Source organism: Mobula birostris, chromosome 21, assembly GCF_030028105.1.
Source record: "Mobula birostris isolate sMobBir1 chromosome 21, sMobBir1.hap1, whole genome shotgun sequence".
Taxonomy (NCBI): domain Eukaryota; kingdom Metazoa; phylum Chordata; class Chondrichthyes; order Myliobatiformes; family Myliobatidae; genus Mobula; species Mobula birostris.
In genome coordinates this window covers 3,246,652-3,264,943 of record NC_092390.1, presented here as the reverse complement: position 1 = coordinate 3,264,943, position 18,292 = coordinate 3,246,652, and the positions used below count along the sequence as shown (strand labels likewise).

General features: G+C 38.5%; 1 protein-coding gene across 7 annotated transcripts in view; it reads left to right on the top strand.

Annotated features, from left to right (window-relative positions):
- Positions 1 to 12,367: 12,367 nt before the first annotated feature.
- The window catches only part of add3a (adducin 3 (gamma) a), a 234,612-nt gene continuing 228,687 nt past the window's right edge, over positions 12,368 to 18,292 (top strand). For 4 of the 7 annotated variants that reach the window (XM_072239850.1, XM_072239847.1, XM_072239849.1 and 1 more), the window contains exon 1: positions 13,206 to 13,342. The gene's annotated coding sequence lies outside the window, so the exon portion shown is untranslated. Of the gene's footprint in view, positions 12,482 to 13,205; positions 13,343 to 18,292 lie in introns of those variants that run through there. The other 3 variants (XM_072239851.1, XM_072239848.1, XM_072239852.1) reach the window with 2 other exon arrangements.

The following is an 18,292-nucleotide window of genomic DNA, read 5'->3' as shown; positions in this document are numbered from 1 at the left end:
CTAAACATAACTTTACCTCCCCTTCTCTGCTTTCTGCAGGGATTGCTCCCTCCACAATTCCTTTGTCCATTTGTCCCTCTCCACCACTCTCCCTCCCAGCACTTAACCTCCCTCCCTGCAAGTAGCCTAAGTGCCACGTCTGCCCGTACACCTCCTACTTCACCTCCATTCAGGGTTCCAAACAGCCCTTCCAGGTGAGGCAACACTTCACCTGTGAATCTGTTCGGGCTGTCTATTGTGTTCTGTGCACCCAAAGTGGCCTCCTCTGAATTGGGTGCCTCTGCACCATCCGCCACAAGCAGGACTTTCCGGTGGCCAAACATTTTAATTCCAATTCCCATTCCTGGTCTTCCGCTTTCTTTTCTGTCCTGAAGAAGGGTGTTGGCCCAAAACCTCGACTATCTACTTAATTCTATAGATGCTGCCTAACTTGCCAAGTTCCTCCAGCATCTTGTGTGTGTTGCTTTAGACTTGTAGCATCTGCAGACTTTCCAGTGTTTTTGGAGTTCATTTTGGGTCACCTCATTATAAGAAGGATGTGGAAGCTTTAGAGAGGATGCAGAGGAGATTTACAGGATGCTACTTGGATTAGACAGCATGTTTTAGGAGGATAGGCTGATTGCACTAGGGCTTTTCTATTTCGAGCAAAGGAGGATGAAAGGTGACTTAATAGAGGTGTATAAGATAATAAGAGGCATAGAGCAAGTGGATAGCCAGAGTCTTTTTTCCTGCGGCAGAAATGGCTAATATGAGAGGGCATATTTTTAAGGCGATGGGAGGAAAGTATAGAAGGAATGTCAAAAGTAGGTATTTTTACATAGAGAATGCTAAGTGCATGAAATGCACTGCCAGGGGTGTGAAGAGGAAAATACATTAGAGACATTTTAAGTGACTTTTAGATAGGCATATAGATGAAAGACAAATGCAGAGCTATGTGTGAGGGAAAGGTTGAATTACTCTTGGAGTAGGTTAAGCGATCGGCACAACATTGTAGACCAAAGGGGCTGTATTGTGCTGTACTACTCCATCAGCCTGGTAACAACAGATATTCATGAAACTGTTGATCTTCTCTTTGCCACTAATTGCATCTTCCTGAACAGTGCCGTACTATTCTACATTCTACAATATATGTGGCATAATCTGCACATCAGCCATATCAGGACCTACAGAAATGGAAGGGAAATCATTCTCAATCCTGAAGGATTGCCTAAGAAGAAGGTGAAATGACTCTTGATAGCTCAAGATAAATCAAGCGTTACAATGGGTAACTGAAAACTTAAATTGGAAAAAAATACTATTGTACACCATTGCCATACAGAATAGAATTGGAATGAAAAATGACAAAAATGACAAAATTGGCATAAGAAAAGAGAAAAAACTGTTGGCCAATGGCTAGGATGGGGGTAAGAATGAAAAACACAGAAAGGAGTAATACTGCATTGATATTATGCCACTAACAATGGAAGGAAGGATGCAATCCATATGGTTGTTTCCTTACAATAACTGTATAATCAAAGATAAAGAAAAAAAGATATTGCATTTGCTGCTTTCAGCATTGCCAAAATACTGTCACTACTACTGCCAGAACAATTTTGGACAAATTCCTGTGGTTTGTAAAGCATGCCTGAATAGTTGTTTCTATAATGTTGATATATATTATATTTACATATAGGTTATCAAATGTTTAAGAACTCTCAAGTTTAAAAAATTATCCCTCATGTAATAAAAATAATACACAAAAGAAAAATGTGTAACAAGTAATATAGAGAAGTTGGGAAGTTAACCAAATGTGTGGTTGAAAATTGATTTTTATAATAGATCTTTGGATATTTTTAAACATAGAAAACCTATAGCACAATACAGCCCCTTCGGCCCACAAAGTTGTGCCGAACTCGTCCCTACCGTAGAAACTACTAGGCTTACCCATAAGCCCTCTATTTTTCTAAGCTCCATGTACCTATCCAAAAGTCTCTTAAAAGACCCTGTCGTATCCGCCTCCACCACCGCTGCTGGCAGCCCATTCCATGCACTCACCACTCTCTGCGTAAAAAAACTTACCCCCGACATCTCCTCTGTACCTGGATATCCGGAAATGGAGGAGATGCAGACGAGAGCAGCATCAATGGTGGAGGAAGGGAAATCCTCATTTTTGAAGAAGGATTCTCTGATATTCTGGAAAGGAAAGCCTAATCTTGGGAACAGATATGGCACAGATGAAGGATCTGAGAAAAGGGAATAGCATTTTTACAGGTGACAGTGGAAAGAGATAAAATCAAGATAGCAGTGAGAATCAGTAGATTTATAAAAGATGCCAGTAGACAGTTTGCCTATGAAGATATAGGACCATAAGATATAGGAGCAAAAGTAGTAGGCCATTCAGCCCATCGAGTCTGCTCTGCCATTCAATTATGGCTGATCCAATTCTTCCAGTCATCCCCAAGAGGGAAAAACGTATGAAGATAGGGAAGTTTACAATGATAGTTTCAGAGTATAAGGCCAAGCTTATTGAAAGTTTTTGCCTTTTAAGGCACAGTAGAAGAGGAGTAAGTAATACCAGACAAAAGTAGAAAAACAGAGAACATGAGAACTACCTAGGAAGTTAGGAGGTTCTAAAAGCTGGAAAGGTAATTTAAAATCACAGACTCTGAATTTAATATGTAAACAAAAGATCTGTTATTAACTCAGCAAGTCAGATAGCAAATGTGAAAAGAGGAATAGTTTCTCGTTCCACAAATGCTCCCTGACCTGTTCAGTTTTTTTAGCTTTATTTGACTTTGACATTGAATTCAATTCAAAAAGGTATCCTCTGGACATTTGGTAAGGCAAGGCGGACATATAGGCTAATGAGAATACTAGAAAAATATTCAATGCTACCACTAACTCTAGGACAGTATGACTGTGACAACCTCACTGTCGTCTTAAATATCACTGCTGGACAATTCCTTACAAACAGCTGATCATGTAGAACTTGTTAATAATGGGTTGATTTTTAGTTTACTTAGGCTCCTCAAATGTTTCATATCCAAATGATTCAGTAAATGATTAGTAATGTACCAAATGATTGGTACATTGAACAATATACTAATTGACTCATTTTTGTTGCTCATTTTTATTCCAAAGGATTGGCAGCACTAAGGAAACTTTAGAAACATGGAATACTACAATATTAGTCTGCCAAGCCTGCACCTGTAAGATCAATTAAAGAATTTTTTAAATACAAGAGACCACGAGACAAAACTTCAAGTATAAAAAGACTGGAATAATTTGTTCCAATTAAAACTTGTAGATAATTCTTAAAATGCTTGTAAATAATCTTTAAAATGTAACTTACTCTTGTGGTTTAAATTGCCTAAAGGGGGTGCTCAAATCTCACTTTAAAAGAATTTCTAAAATTTACAAGCTTTCCTGATTTGCTTCTCAGAGATGAGTGTATTATGTTTACAAGTCCAACACACGTAGAATTCTAGAACACATAATAGGTGGTGGGGTCAACTAAATGCTGGTTCTGGAGCACATCTCCAGCACTAAATTGGTTTGCTATCAAAACCCATCGGCTTTGCCATGTCTATTGCAGTATGTTAATTCATTAATTAACACTTTTAAATTGCTACAGGCGTCCTATTGGGTTGGATCATACTGGACCTTCCCATTTCCTGGACTCATGCCCAGCCATCTAGACTTGAATTTTCAACAAGTGGAGGGTCAACCCATTTGGGTCCTTTCATCTGAGAGACATCTCATAAGGTAATGTAATCTTCGAGTAATGAATAGGTACACGAAGAAACCTCAGACAGCTTGTTTGTCTTAAGACAGAAATTTTTTAAAATGTTGCAACTTTTCAAAGTAAACATATTAAAAATTAGTTTCAAGAATACATTACTAACACATAAAAACTGATAAATTAAAGTAAAATAATTAATATATTTGCAATGATCTTTTTCCCCTTAGTTGGTAATCCTATTTCATATTTCTCCACCTCTCTACTCTGGCTTAAAACTGAGGATCCAAATGTGAGCACTAATATTTGAGATCCCCTCTCAATATGTTAGTGCTCCACAGTTCAATGTCAAGTCTAGTAGCAGAACAATAGATCAGATGCACTGATTTCAATGTTCTAGCAGACTTTCACAAGTAATTGGGAATGTATGATACCAAAATCAGCTGAGTCAGTGCACAGTTCATAATATTTCAACTGTACTAACTGCCTGCTCTGGTCTATTCTTATCCAGTCTAATCTTCTGTGCTCTCCAAGACTATTACTCTCTATCCCCCTCCTTGATGCTTCTCTCAGAACAAAGAAAGTATGTTATTGGAAATGAAAGGTGATTTTTTTAAGGTATTTTCAGCATTTCCAATATGTCAACAACCTGGGAAATTGTCCAGATGGTTTGCCATACATTTAAAAGCTGTAAAGATCCAAACTTCACAATTAATGTCCCATCAGCCTACTTTTGATCTCTTGGTCAAGATCTACTAAGATGAGCAGAATGGCAAAAGTCTAGTTTTTTGATGTAAAGCCAACATTTAACTGAGTGCATTTGTAGCAAGGAATACAATTGTGGTGGGGGAGGGGGGGCTGAAGCTGAAATCAATGGGAATTAGGGGAAAGGGAAGACTGTAATGGTTAAAGTCATTGGAGCAAAATTAGTCCCTTCAGCCCATTGAAGGTAAAGCAGCACTGCACAGGAACAAGCCCTTTGGCCAAGTAACCCCCCTGCTTGCTGGAGAAATTGTGGAAATCAAAATGCAAACCATTATTATATTTTCTAGGAATGCCCTGTTATCAAAGACTATTGGAGTGGGATACATAATGCCCTACAAGACATCTTTAAATGTGAAATACCCTTACAGAGTAAGACCATATATTTTGGGTATATACCCCAAGAATGGTTGAAAAGAGATAAATATTTAATGAATGTACTGCTGGTGGCTGGTAAAAAGACCCTTACCAGGAAATGGTTATCTCAGGAGAGCCCAACTTTAAATGAATGGATGGAAATTACAATGGACATTTACAAAATGGAGAAGATAACAGCATCTGTTAATAATAAGTTGGAACAATTTTATTCATACTGGAAAAAGTGGTTTAACTACATAACACCTCATAGGCCTGATTTTATTCTCACAAGTCAATGAATATGTTGTAAAAAAAAAATTACTCCCTACTCTGTACATAGTTTTCTTTCAATTGTTCTTTCTTTCCTCTCCTTTCTATAAGTGTATACCTCAGATAAATATTATGTGGAGACTTGTGACAAATATGATTATATGATATATGTACAGTATCTGAAATACATCTTATGGAAATGTTTGTTTGATGATGAAATTCAATAAAAAATAAACTACAAAAAAAAGAGAAACTTGCTCTGCTTATCTCCTTAAACCTCCCCCCTCACCTTAAAGCTATTCTCTCTAGTATTTACATCTCTATCCTGCGAAGAAAACTCTGGCTATCTACCCTATCTACCTATGCCTCTCATGTTTTTATAAACTTCTACCAGTCTGCTTTCAGCCTCCAATGCTCCAGAGTACGTAATCCAAACCTGCCCAAGCTTTTCTTGTAATGAATGCTCTCTACTCCAGGCAGCATCAAGTTAACTTCCTCTTGGCTCTCTCCAAAGCCCCCACTTTCTTCCTGCAATGGAGTGACCAAAACTTAACAAGTGTGGACTACCAAAGCTGTAGAGAGCTGCAACACAACCTCCTGACTCTTATACTCAATGCCCTAACTGATGAAGGCATGCATGCCATATTCCTTGTTCACAGCCCTATTTGTTTGTGTTGCCGTTTTCGGACAGCTATGGCCTTGTACCTAAGATTCCTCTGTTCATCAATGGTCCTGCCATTTACTATGCACAGCTCCCCCACAGTTGACTCTCCAAGTACATACAACATCTACATGTTTGTCAGGATTAAACTCCATCTGCCTGTTCTCTACCCATTTCTACAACTGACGAATCCTGCTGTATCCTGTGACAACCTTATTCAGTATCCACATTTCCACTGTATTTGTGTTTTCTGTAAACTTGCTAATCAGTGCTTATTCTCATCCATTTCATTTCTACATTCATATATATCACACGTAACAAGATCCAGTGGCCTTGCAAAGACCGTTCTACAAGGAACTGTGGAGGGGAAAAGAAGGAGAGACAGACAAAGGAAAAGATGGACGGACAACATTAAAGAATGGACAGGGAAAACATTTGTGGTGACCCAGGCTCTGGCACACAACCACGACAGACGGAACAGACTGGTGCAAAGCTTGTTATGACCGCGCCCCGACGACTCCGCCAGGAGTTAAGGGCACAAGGAAGGAAAGATATATCACAAACAACAATAAAAATGCTGTTTGGATAAATGTTTCTAAGATACAGAACATGGATCAGTACATATCAATTGAAAAAGAAAAATCATTGAAAACCAAAACAAAACTGCAAATACTGGAAATCTAAAATAAAAGCAGAAAATGCTAGAAATATTTAGCAGGTCAGTCTCCATCTGTGGGAGAAACAAAATTAACTTTTCAGCTCAAAGACCTTTTGTCTGAATAAATGAAAAGTAGTTAAGTAAAATATGAACCAGTTTAATCAAATTGTAAAAGAAATCAAAATTAAAAACTTGCATTTATATTGTGCCTTTCAAAACATCATGATGTCATAAAACATTTTACACAATTATACATTTCAAAACTGCAGTTACTTTTGTAATATAAAATACTGTAGTATTTAACTGAGATAGTGTTATGATTCACTTATAAGTTACATTTATTATTTAAGATAATGAAATGGCAACCTCCCATTACAGCACTCATTCAGGAAAAAAAAATGCATGTGTAGAATAAGTTCACAGCACTGCTTCAGAAAAATTAGGTCACTCATAATAAACAGAAGTTTTTCGAGGTAGTCACTAGGTTGATAGAATAGGAAAATCAGGGACATTCATCAAACAGACTTCCAGAAAACTTTCATTACTGTGCTTTATATTGGATGATATTACAAAAAAGATTGTTGTATTGTAGAAATTTTAACCACTGGATTAAGTATTAGCTGTGATTTTACAACCAAAAAGTTTTACTCTAAGAAATACAATTCTGATAATCTGGTATCCAGTGGTTTAGAAATCTGGGTAGTTCAGCATCTGGCTTACACATTAGACTGTAGTGTGAGCTGGGGGATTCGAGCTATCTGTGTGGCTGGGGCTGTGGGCGCTGATAATGGGCCAAGTGTGCATTGAGATGGGTTCAAGAATACTATTGAGAAACTAATAAACTGAAACTATTTCTATTTCCTGCTCCCTCTAAAAACATCAGGTTTACTGGAAAAATTATTATACTACTATATAATATCTTAAAAACCAAAATAAAAACATGTTGGGTTACTAATATGAGTTGCATTCAATAATAAGTCAAATCTGCTGTTGTAGCATGACCAATGTTTTGAGAATACTGGATTAACAGGTTTACTGAATAGTTTATCTTGGAAACTTGCAATGCCCATTAACTGTGTTTTCCTATGATCAGTCCTAGACTGATCTTCTACTTTTTAAAATTAATTTTCTTCTTCTTTTTCTTAGTCTTCTACTTTTTATTAATTTCCTAGATTGGAATATAGTATGAACTTAGTATGTTATAGAAAGGACATAAAAAACAAAAAGATTCTTATATGCTCAGTGAGTGGGTCAAATAGCATATGTTACATCTATAGAACGGAACAATAATTAATGATAGAGAATAGCTGTTCTAATGCACAGATCACAGAAGATTCATGACTAATGCAAATAAATCATACGTGAAACTAGCAAGGTGAAGGATTGTATTACTGGAACTATTCCGTATAAACTAAGAGACGTTGTTCAATTCACTGACATTATCATTTAGAGCGCTGTGCCCAGATTTGGTTCCTTCACAGCCCAGATGTACAAGAGCCTTGCAGGAGGTCAAACAGATGTTGTAGAACAAGAAATATTCCTTACTTGAAAAACCTCAGCTAGCCAAGGGCTTTAATCAATTTACTTTGAATAAGGCAAGGGTTCCCAAATATTTTATATGTTTTTCTCTGTGGACATGGTACTTCTTTAATGTTATCTGGGGATGCTGGAGGGAAATACTTCACACTATTTATTTATTGCATTTTAAATGATGGTAAGCTTATTGGAAGTTTCAGAACTCTATGGGAATTAATTACCTCGAATAATTTTCTTTAAGATGTTCCAATCAGATTATAGGATATTGAGAGACAATGACATACAGACTCCCATCTTCAATTACCCAACATTAAAGTGCAGTTACAATTGCGAAAATCGAAAAGAAGTCAGATTTCTCTGTTGTATGAATCGTAGCAGGTTTTCCAGCATATAGCAGTGAAAAAGGAACAGATGATAGCATTAAGAAAAACAAAAAAAAATTGAGAAGAAGCAATGAAATTAATTTCATTTTGCCAGTTGCTTGATATTAGACAATGTCTTGCTGAAAAGCTGTCTAAAATGATTTCTTCCTCACTGGCACTTGAAAACAAAACTTGAGCAATATAAGGCCAAATCACTTTTTTTCTAGGTAGTTGTTAGTAAGACAAGTTTTGTGCTACAGATGACAACAGCAAGAATCTTTCCCTATATTTCCCTATTGTACCAGTACAAAGTTGCGCAAAAACTAATCTAATTAATACCATTATGAAATAATTCAGTATCATATGAAATTGCTAAGACAGCCAATAATGGCTTAATTAATGAAATACACTATTAGCACCTGGTATTTTGCTCTTCACCTGGGTGACTGCATAGATGTAGTGGGCTTTGCTCATCTTCCTGTGGGGTACACTTACTGTAGCGGTTACTTGAACAACAAACCAAAACCACTGAGAGACTGAGTGAGGGAAGTAACACTGTATGATGCACTTCTAAATAACTGAGTTACAAATCGGAAAAAAAAGTAGATTCAATCCTTTATTACAAAACCAACAAAGATGAATGACAAAGGCAAATGATTAAAAAGTGATTAAAAACCAACAAAACCAGCATAGCATTAATAAATTAGCGTAATAAGTGGTTACAAAATTAGTGGGCAACAAAAAATATCTACCGTATTCCCTAACTAAACTAACAGAACAAAGGGTGACTACATGACAATACATATTTACTTCTACCACACCCAAAACCCATGTGACAGATTACGGTAACCAATAAAATATGCAACACAAAAATCAACCCAGACATACAGAAAATAGGTACATAACTCCTACACATATAAAGTTTCTGTTTGCCAGTTACTGTCTATGACATCAACAGCTAATAAGTTTTCCATTACCTTGGTAGCTGCATAAATCAATATAGAATTTGGCATCTGCACAGAAGGAACAAAGTCAATTACTGGTAGGGATTGTGGAACACTGACTTGCATAGTGGATACATTGGACTATATGTAGGAATGCTATACTTTTCTAAATCTGTCTCTCTCAAGTTGTCTTCTTCGGCTGTCCATCAATTTTCGATGATGATTGTAGGACTTGGCAAGGTTGTATGGAAGACCGCCAGTTGCCCAAGCTGCAAGTCTCCCCTCTCCATGCCACCGATGTCCAAGGGAAGGGCACTAGGAGGACCCATACAGCTTGGTACTAGTGTCGTCGCAGAGCAATGTGTGGTTAAGTGCCTTGCTCAAGGACACAACACGTTGCCTCAGCTGAGGCTTGAGCTAGCGACCTTCAGATCACTAGACCGAAGTCTTAACCACTTGGCCACACGCCACACAAATTGAAAGTTGCAACGAACAATGTTATGAAGATGGTAACATTTAATTAAGTCGATCTGGGACTTTATGCAGAGTAATGTGCCTGGACCTCGTAGTAAGGTCTCTGCAAGTCATTTTCAACTTCACTTTGAGGTCAAGAGCCGTTCTTTGTAGAAAAGCCATTCTCAGTGTTGCAGCTGGCTTCCAAAACCAGACCACTTATCAGCTATATCCTTAGTTGAGTGAACTGAGTCCGGATATTCCCTTCAAAGACCAGTGCAACAATGAATCAATGATTAAAAAGAAGCTGGAATTGTGGTGTTCATTATGTAGCAGAAAACAATGCTGAGATTTTGTCAAGCATGTTTGAATTCTTTACATGGAATGAACTAACTATATTTTCAGAAAAGTGTTAGCAGTGATGTTGAGCAACGTTGCATTGTACCAGTAAGTCAATTAGGTGTGTACATACTTTCAATGGATTAACTGGCACAGAAGATGAAAAGCTTTTCTTCCACATCCGATTGTGGCAAATTCAAGACTGATCTCCAACAAAAGTAAGTGCCTTGGCCTGAAACATTGACTATTTATTCTTTTCCATTGATCCTGCCTGACTTATTGAGTCCCTCCAGCATTCTGTGTGTTTTGCAAATGGGTGGGGTTTTCAGTTTAAATAAAAGCAGAGTTCATTTGGATTTCAATCTATTAAAATTATTTGTATAAAGTATATCCACATGAAAGGGAATTTTTGTCAAGTTTCTTCAAAAATCTCTAAGTATCCCCAGTACAGGTGTTGAGAAAACAAAATTTATAACTCAAATATTACCTACCTGTCCAATCATTTACTTACCTCAATTTAAACAAACAATTTTATTACATGACATAAATGGCAGCTTATCCTATTGAGCATAACAATTTCTATATTTTGTAAGGCTGAGTATTACAAATTTGTAAAAATAATGAGTTCATTATTATCACCTGTAGTTTGGTGGAAAACTTTATTCATACAGCTCATTTCATCACAGCAATACAAAAGAAAAACAACAACAGAATACAGAATTACATGTAATAGTTAGGGAAAGTGGAGGCAGACCATAATGTGTAAGACCATGATGAGGTACATTGTGAGGTTAATGGTCCATTTTATTGTACAAGGAAACTGTTCAATAGTCTTATAAGAGCAGGATAGAAACTGTCCTTGAGCCTGGGCTGGTACACACTTATAGGCCTTTGTATCTTCAGTCCGATAGGAAGGGGGAGAAGATGAAATCTGTGGGTGGGTGGTGTCTTTGATGATGTTTATGAGGAATCTAGTGCAGACAGGGACTATAGAGGGGAGCCTGCTTAACATGTGCTGAGCTGTGGCCACAGCTCTCAGCAGTTCCTCGTGGTCTCAGCTACAATAGCAGCCAGATCAAGCAGTGGTGCACCTGGATAGCATGCTTCCTATGGCATCTCTCTGTAACCATAATACTTTATAGAGATTAGGACATTAAACCTAGGTACTGGTGAGATTCTGTGCACGGCTGTTAATCTGGAAATGATTGAAATTCTCTGGCCTACTTTACACTTTTAGAGCAATTTCAGTTTCTTTCCATTCCTATAAATTAATTGGGGCTTTTAAATATTTTAGACCTGGCTTAATTTATTAGTGATAAAATTGAAGAACTTTGCATTAATATAACAAAGCTGTTTCTCATTGAGAGTTGTGATGTGAATAACTATGTCTCATTTGAAGTAAGCAAGAAGTAGTGTAAAACCAATTTGGGTATACAGATATGCCAGAAATGATTAGCTGGACGTGTTGAGCATACATTGTTGAAAAATATATTGAACAGAAAATAAATGATTTTTGAAAAACAATAATTATATTTTCTTTTTCAGTAACATGGTCCAGAATTATGCAAAACTAAAAGATTATAGTGTATTTTAAAGGAATAGATTGATCACAAAGGCACATATTTTGAACCAAAATAATCGTAGATTTTCTTTTTGGTATGCAATGTATATTTAAGTTTACTCCTCCAAAGTGAACCAGAAGTTTAAAATTTGGGTGCACAACAAAATTATACTTGCTAAAATTAACATTTTAATTATAATTTGCAATAAGGTGTTACGTTTTACTTAATTAGGTATGACTTTTTCCCCCATGTATTAAACACATGGCTCGAAGTTTCTCACTCGCTTTTGTGCTTTCAGCTGCAATGGTACAAATTGCCCCTCCCCCAATTCACTGCAGAGTTCATCAAATTTCCCCCATTGTGGAGTCCCACCCAGTCCACATCAGAGGTCAATGTTTTTGGCATGTATTCCGCACAGCACCAAAAGAAGTTACAAGCAGTTTTGACTTAAGGCTTTGCTGTAACCTTCTAAAACTATTTAACAACATTATCTATTTTAATTAAGTATTGGGACAAAAAGTGAACATTTTGGACATTAGTGTGCAACCGCCCACCCCCAAATTACATTGCATATAGTTTTAAAAACACGAAACTACTTTTTCTGCACTGTGAATGCTAATATATATTTCTTGGTTTACTTCACGTCTTGTAATACTGCAGTCTTCCAGCTGTTGACCACATGATGAGTGTCGTTACAGAGTAGTAAAATCTCTGCACCAATTGAAGCTGGTCAGTACTGGAAGGTTTTTTAATCAGCTCTCGCTCGTATGGTAAAGCAAACAGATCACACCACTTAAAGCAAAACACACACGGGATCCGGATCTATTCTCTTACAGTCAGCCTTTCAGACGAGAATAAGGTAGGGGCGGACAATTAACGTTTAATAAACAAGAATCTGATTTTTTGTGTTGCATCATTGCAGTTAGTGCACACATTTAGTCGTGTTTTGAAGATTTGGTTTTGGTGTTAACTATTGCTGTATATATAGTTAAAGCTCTTTGCATGTCTTGCAGTGAATTACACGACCTGCGAGATTTACCTCGCTGGCGTTACAAATTCCAGGACAGGTTACCTGTTCAAAAACTTTTAAACGAAGGAAAATGTTCTGATTTAAATTTATTTTTTCTTCCTCCCTTGGTTGGTCACCCCGCCCCTTTTTCACCGTAAGGCTTCTTGAATGAACCACCCAGAGTGATGAGTTTATACAAACTCGTGCAATGTTTTGAGTGCCTTTCCCGAACATAGTCGGTCAGAGTGAACTGCATGTTATAAAGATATAGAGGAAGGGAATGCCAAAATGAGAAATGCGATTATGCAGTGTGCCCTGGAAGATATCTGCGTCCCTTTAGTTTAAGTATACTGAGAAAGCCTAATGCTTACCGTTCACGGGCATTATCCTGCTTGATTTGTAATTAATGCATAATCGCTGGGGAAGGAGGAGGGGTGGGGGGAATAGGAACTCCTTTCGGCCGTCCATTTTTCAAACGGCACCCCGGCCGAGCGCTCGAGCTCGCGCGCCCGCCCCGGTTACCCGGTCGCCGTTTGCGCACGCGCCAAGGTTGGCGGCTGCTGCTGCGCCTGCGCGGGGCAGCGGCCCCGCCTCCAACTGCTCTGCAGAAAAACCCGCTGGAGTCCGAGTCGGGAAGCAGCCGCCTGGCTCTGCGAGCGGGTTTTAACGGCGGCTGGACGGGGCGATGTGGGCACAGGGGCTGTGAAAGAGGTACTAACTCCATTTCAAGTGTTGACGTTATACTTAAGGAAGATGTTTTAAAAACACTAGGATCTGGGTCGGATCAGTGCACGCTTGTTAAACGCGCGTTTTGAAGTGTCGGGGAAGGTGTTTTCCTCACCGTCCCACATTCCGTGCTTCTGGAGCAATCGGATGCATCCCTGTTCCTTGCCCCTCTCCAGTTTATCCATACAATTCGTTTGTGTGCGAAAGGTTGTTGTATAAATAGCCTTTCAATTGTGCAATTGGACGGGAATTGAGTGAGACCAGTTTGAGAGTGGCGTGACCCAGTATGGCTGTGGCTTCGCCCATAGCTGCATAAATCATTTTGCACGCAGTTCAAGCCAGTTTTAAATGAGTAGGCAGCTCTTGTCTAGGTTCTGAATTTCATGAAGTCCTTTTCGCGTAGGTTGCAACAGATTGTAGCTGCCCTGCTGCGCGTGAGTAAAGTGGACGAAATTTAACGCTGCGGAGTTAACTGAGTTACACAGCATTCAGTGGCCTTAAGATACAACCGCATCTTTCAAAGCTTTGCAAAGTGATTCTGAGAAGAAACAAACTAAATGAAATAAGGAGTAACACTTTGCAATTTATTTTAAATGTTTGTACGGGGCGGGGCGAAATGTATCTATTGATTGGTAACATAAGTAATGATGTTTTATTTTGGGTAGAATCATTGTGGAAATAACGTGCCTTGATTTTTATCATTCTGCCCGACTTTACAACATGGCAATTTATTGGTTACAAAAATACTACTGGTGTGTTTTATTTAACTTCATTTGAAAGTTTGTCCATTCTTCGGTTGAGTATTATAATCTGACGCTAATTTTATGCTCTGCATAAAACTCGTGTTGAATTTTGAGGGATGTTTTAACGTTATGTATAAAATTCTGCAACTTTTCAATACTCATTTTTCGTGTGATTGGCTGGAGGTAGTACATAACCAGTGCTTTGGAGAGGCTGAGGTTTGTAACGTTGAGAGGCATGGATAGAGTCGACGGCCAGCATCTTTTTCCCAGGGTAGAAATGTCTACAAGTTGTAGTCTTTTTAGACATCATTCCAATAACCCCCAACCAGCTTCCTGTGCTGCAGTGAGAATAAACAAAGCCTATCCAAACTCTTTGTAAGAAAAGCCTTCCATTCCAGACAACATCCTGGTGAATCAGAATCAGTGTGTGAAACATACCGGGATTGATTGTGGTTCAGTGCCAAGCATAAAGCACAGGACAATACTGTAATTAACAACACACCAGCAACCAACAATATACAGGACAGTAGTTCAAAGCAATCAACAATTAGCAGAACTGTCTCATGCAAACATTGGTAATGAAATTTAAATTTGAACATAGCAAATTAAATAATTATGTATCACCAAGAGGAACAGGAAAGAACATTTTAACTGATGTTGTGCAGGGACAGTTTGTCTTACACCTGATGAGGTTTGCTGAGAAGCTGGTTAACTACAGGAAAGAAACTTTGGATATGACGTATGGTTGTGGTGGTGATGGATGTAGTGTCTCCCTGATGGCAATTTGGTGAATGGGTGGATTCAGCAGAAATTTTCCCGTCACTTTGGCAATGAAAGTGTTTTTAGATGTCGGTAGCTAATAGTCAATGATCTTCTCTGTTGAGTGGACCACTCGTTTCAGCCTGATCTTGGGGAGAGAGGAGGCAGCAGGAAGCCAAATGGTGCTAAAGGTGATCTATCTAAGTTTCTTCACCCTAATGCTGCCAAATCGTTCCTGTGGTGTGGCGAGCAGAATCATATACAGTAAATGCTGCAGATGCTGGAAATCCAAACCAGCACACACTATTCTGGAGAAACTCAGCAGGTCAGGCAACATCTATGGAAAGCAATACAGTTGAAGTTTCAGGCCGAGACCTTATTCAGTACTATACACTGTACTTCAAGCGTGGCCTAACAAATGCTTTGGACTATTGTAATGTATTTGCTCCCAGCGTATGGTAGCACTGTGGAAGACTCTGCAGTTTGTAAAATGTAAAGCAAACATCAGATGTATGGCAATGGGGTTTTTAAAGGACAACCAGGAAAAATGACCTGTATATTAAAATAAGCTGATCTTTTTTTAAAATTTAGCATTATTTGACTAACCACATGCATTAGACATTTCAAACATTGTGTGGTCATGTGTTTCTGTCTGTTTTCCATGTAAGCAATAATTAATACGTCTACAATAAAAGGAATCTGAAGCCTCCCCTATTTTCTCTCAATCTGTAATGAGTGAGTTTACCTCTTAAATCAACAGTAAGATGGATAAGTGAAGAGCAAACAGTATAAAACCAGGTTATGTATATTTTCTCTGGGTTTTATAATGAGCATTTACTTTTATCTCAATTCTTTAAATAGAAATGCAGACTACATTCATGTTGATTTAGCTTTAGAGCATGCAATCCTATTTTTTTTGAAACAATTGATCAGCAAAGCAAAAGTAGACATTAAGACCACAAGACATAGCAGAATGAGGCCATTTGGCCCATCGTGTCTGCTTCACCATTCAATCATGGCTGATCTTTTTTTCTCTTCTCAACCCCACACCCTAGCTTTCTCCCCATATCCTTTGATGCCATGACCAATCAAGAACTCATCAAATTGTACCTTAAATACAGCCAGCGATCTGGCCTCCACAGCTGCCTGTGATAACAAATTACAAAAATCCACCAGCCTCTGGTTAAAGAAATTTCTCTGCATCTGTTTTAAATGGATATCCCTCTACCCTGAGGCTGTGCCCTCTTATCTGAGACTCCCCCACCATGGGAAACATCCTTTCCACATCTATTCTGTCTAGGCCTTTCAACATTTGAAAGGCTTCAATGAGATTCTCTTCCTCTCTTCTCCTCCCCTCCCCCCCCCAATCCTTCTAAATTCTAGAAAACCCAGAGCCCTCAGGTGTTCCTGTATGATAATCCTTTCATTCCCAGAATTATCCTTTGTGAACCTCCCCTGAACCCTCTCCAATGCCAGCACATTTCTTCTAAGATGAGCACAAAACTGTTCACAGTACTCATGGTTTGGCCTCACCAGTGCCTTATAAAGCTTCAGCATCACATCCTTGCTCTTGTATTCTAGACCTCTTGAAATGAATGCGCATTGTATTTACCTTCCTCACCACTGACTCAACCTGCAAGGTAACCTTTCAGTGTTCTGCACAAGGATTCCCAAGTCCCTTTACATTTCAGATTTTTGGATTTTATCCCCAATTACAAAATAGTTTGCACATTTATTTCTGCTACCAAAGTGCATTTTCGAACATTGTATTCCATTTGCCTCTTACTTACCCATTCTCCTAATCTGTCTAAATCCTTCTGCAGCTGGCCTGTTTTCTCAACACTACCTGTCCCTCCACCAATCTTTGTATCATCTGCAAACTTGGTAACAAAACCATTGATTCCAGCTTCTAAATCATTGATAAATAGCATAAAAAGAAGCGGTCCCAACACTGACGCCTAGTCACTACTAGTTGGCTACCAACAGCCAGCTAGAAAAGAATCCTTTTATTCCCACTCACTACCTGCTACCAATCAGCCAATGTTCTAGTCATGCTAGTAACTTTCCTCTTAACTTGGTAAGCAGCCTCATGTGTGGTATCTTGTCAACATCTTTTCTGAAAGTCTAAATATACAGCATACACTGTACCCCCTTTATCTATCCTACTTGTAATCTCCTCAAAGAATATCAACAGGTTTGCCGGACAAAATTTTCCCTCAAGGAAACCATGCTGACGTAGCCCTATCTTGTCTTGTATCACTAAGTACTCCATAATCTCATCCTAAACAATTGACTCCAACATCTTTCCAACCACTGAGGGTAGGCTAGCTAGTCTATAATTTCCTTTCTGCTGCCTCCCTCCTTTCTTAAAGAGTGGAGTGACATTTGCAATTTTCCAGTCCTTTGGCACCATGCCAGAGTCAAGTGGTTTTTGAGAGGTCATTACTGATGCCTCCATAATCTCTACCGCTACCTCTTTCACATCCCTGAGGTGTGGTTCATCTGGTCTGGGTGACTTGTGTACTCTTGGGTTTTTCAGCTTTTTGAGCACCATCTCCCTTGTAATAGTAACTTCACTCACTTCTCTCAACATCTGTCACACTGGTAGCGTCTTCTACAGTGAAGACATGCAAAATACCCATTTAGTTCATCTGCCGTCTCCTTGGCCCGTTATTATTTCTCCTGCCTCATTTTCTAGCGGTCCTATATCCACTCTCATCTCTTATTTTTACATACTTGGAAAAAGCTTTTGCTATCCAGATTGATATTGTTTTCTAGCTTGCTTTCATATTTCATCTTTTCTCTCAAATGATTCTTTTAGTTGCTCACTAGGTTTTTAAAAGCTTCCTAATCTTCTCACCCCACTAATTTTTGCTTTGTTTTATGCCCTCTCTTTTGCTTTTGACATTAGCTTTGACTTCCCTTGTCAGGTACTGTTGTACTATTTTGCCATTTGTGTATTTCTTCATTTTTGGAATACATGTGTCCTGCACCTTCCTCATTTTCCCCAGAAACACTCATCATTGTTGCCCTGCTGTCATTCCTGTCAACATCTCCTTCCAATTTAATTTGGCCGACTCCTCTCTCATACCACTGTAATTTCCTTTACTCCATTGAAATACTACTATGATGTACTTTACTTTCTCGGTATCAAATTTCAAGTTGAATGCAATCATATTGTGATCATTGGCTCCTAAGGGTTCCTTTACCTTAAACTCTCTAAACACCTCCAGTTCGATACATGACACCCAGTCCAGTGTAGCTGATCCCCTAGTAGGTTTAATGACAACTGCTCTAAAAAGCCATCTTGTAGGCATTCAACAAACTCACGCTCTTGATTTTTGCCTATCAACCTGTATGTTGAAATCTCCCATGTGTATTATAACATTGCTCTTTTGAGACACTTTTTCTATTTCTCATTGTAATTTGTGGT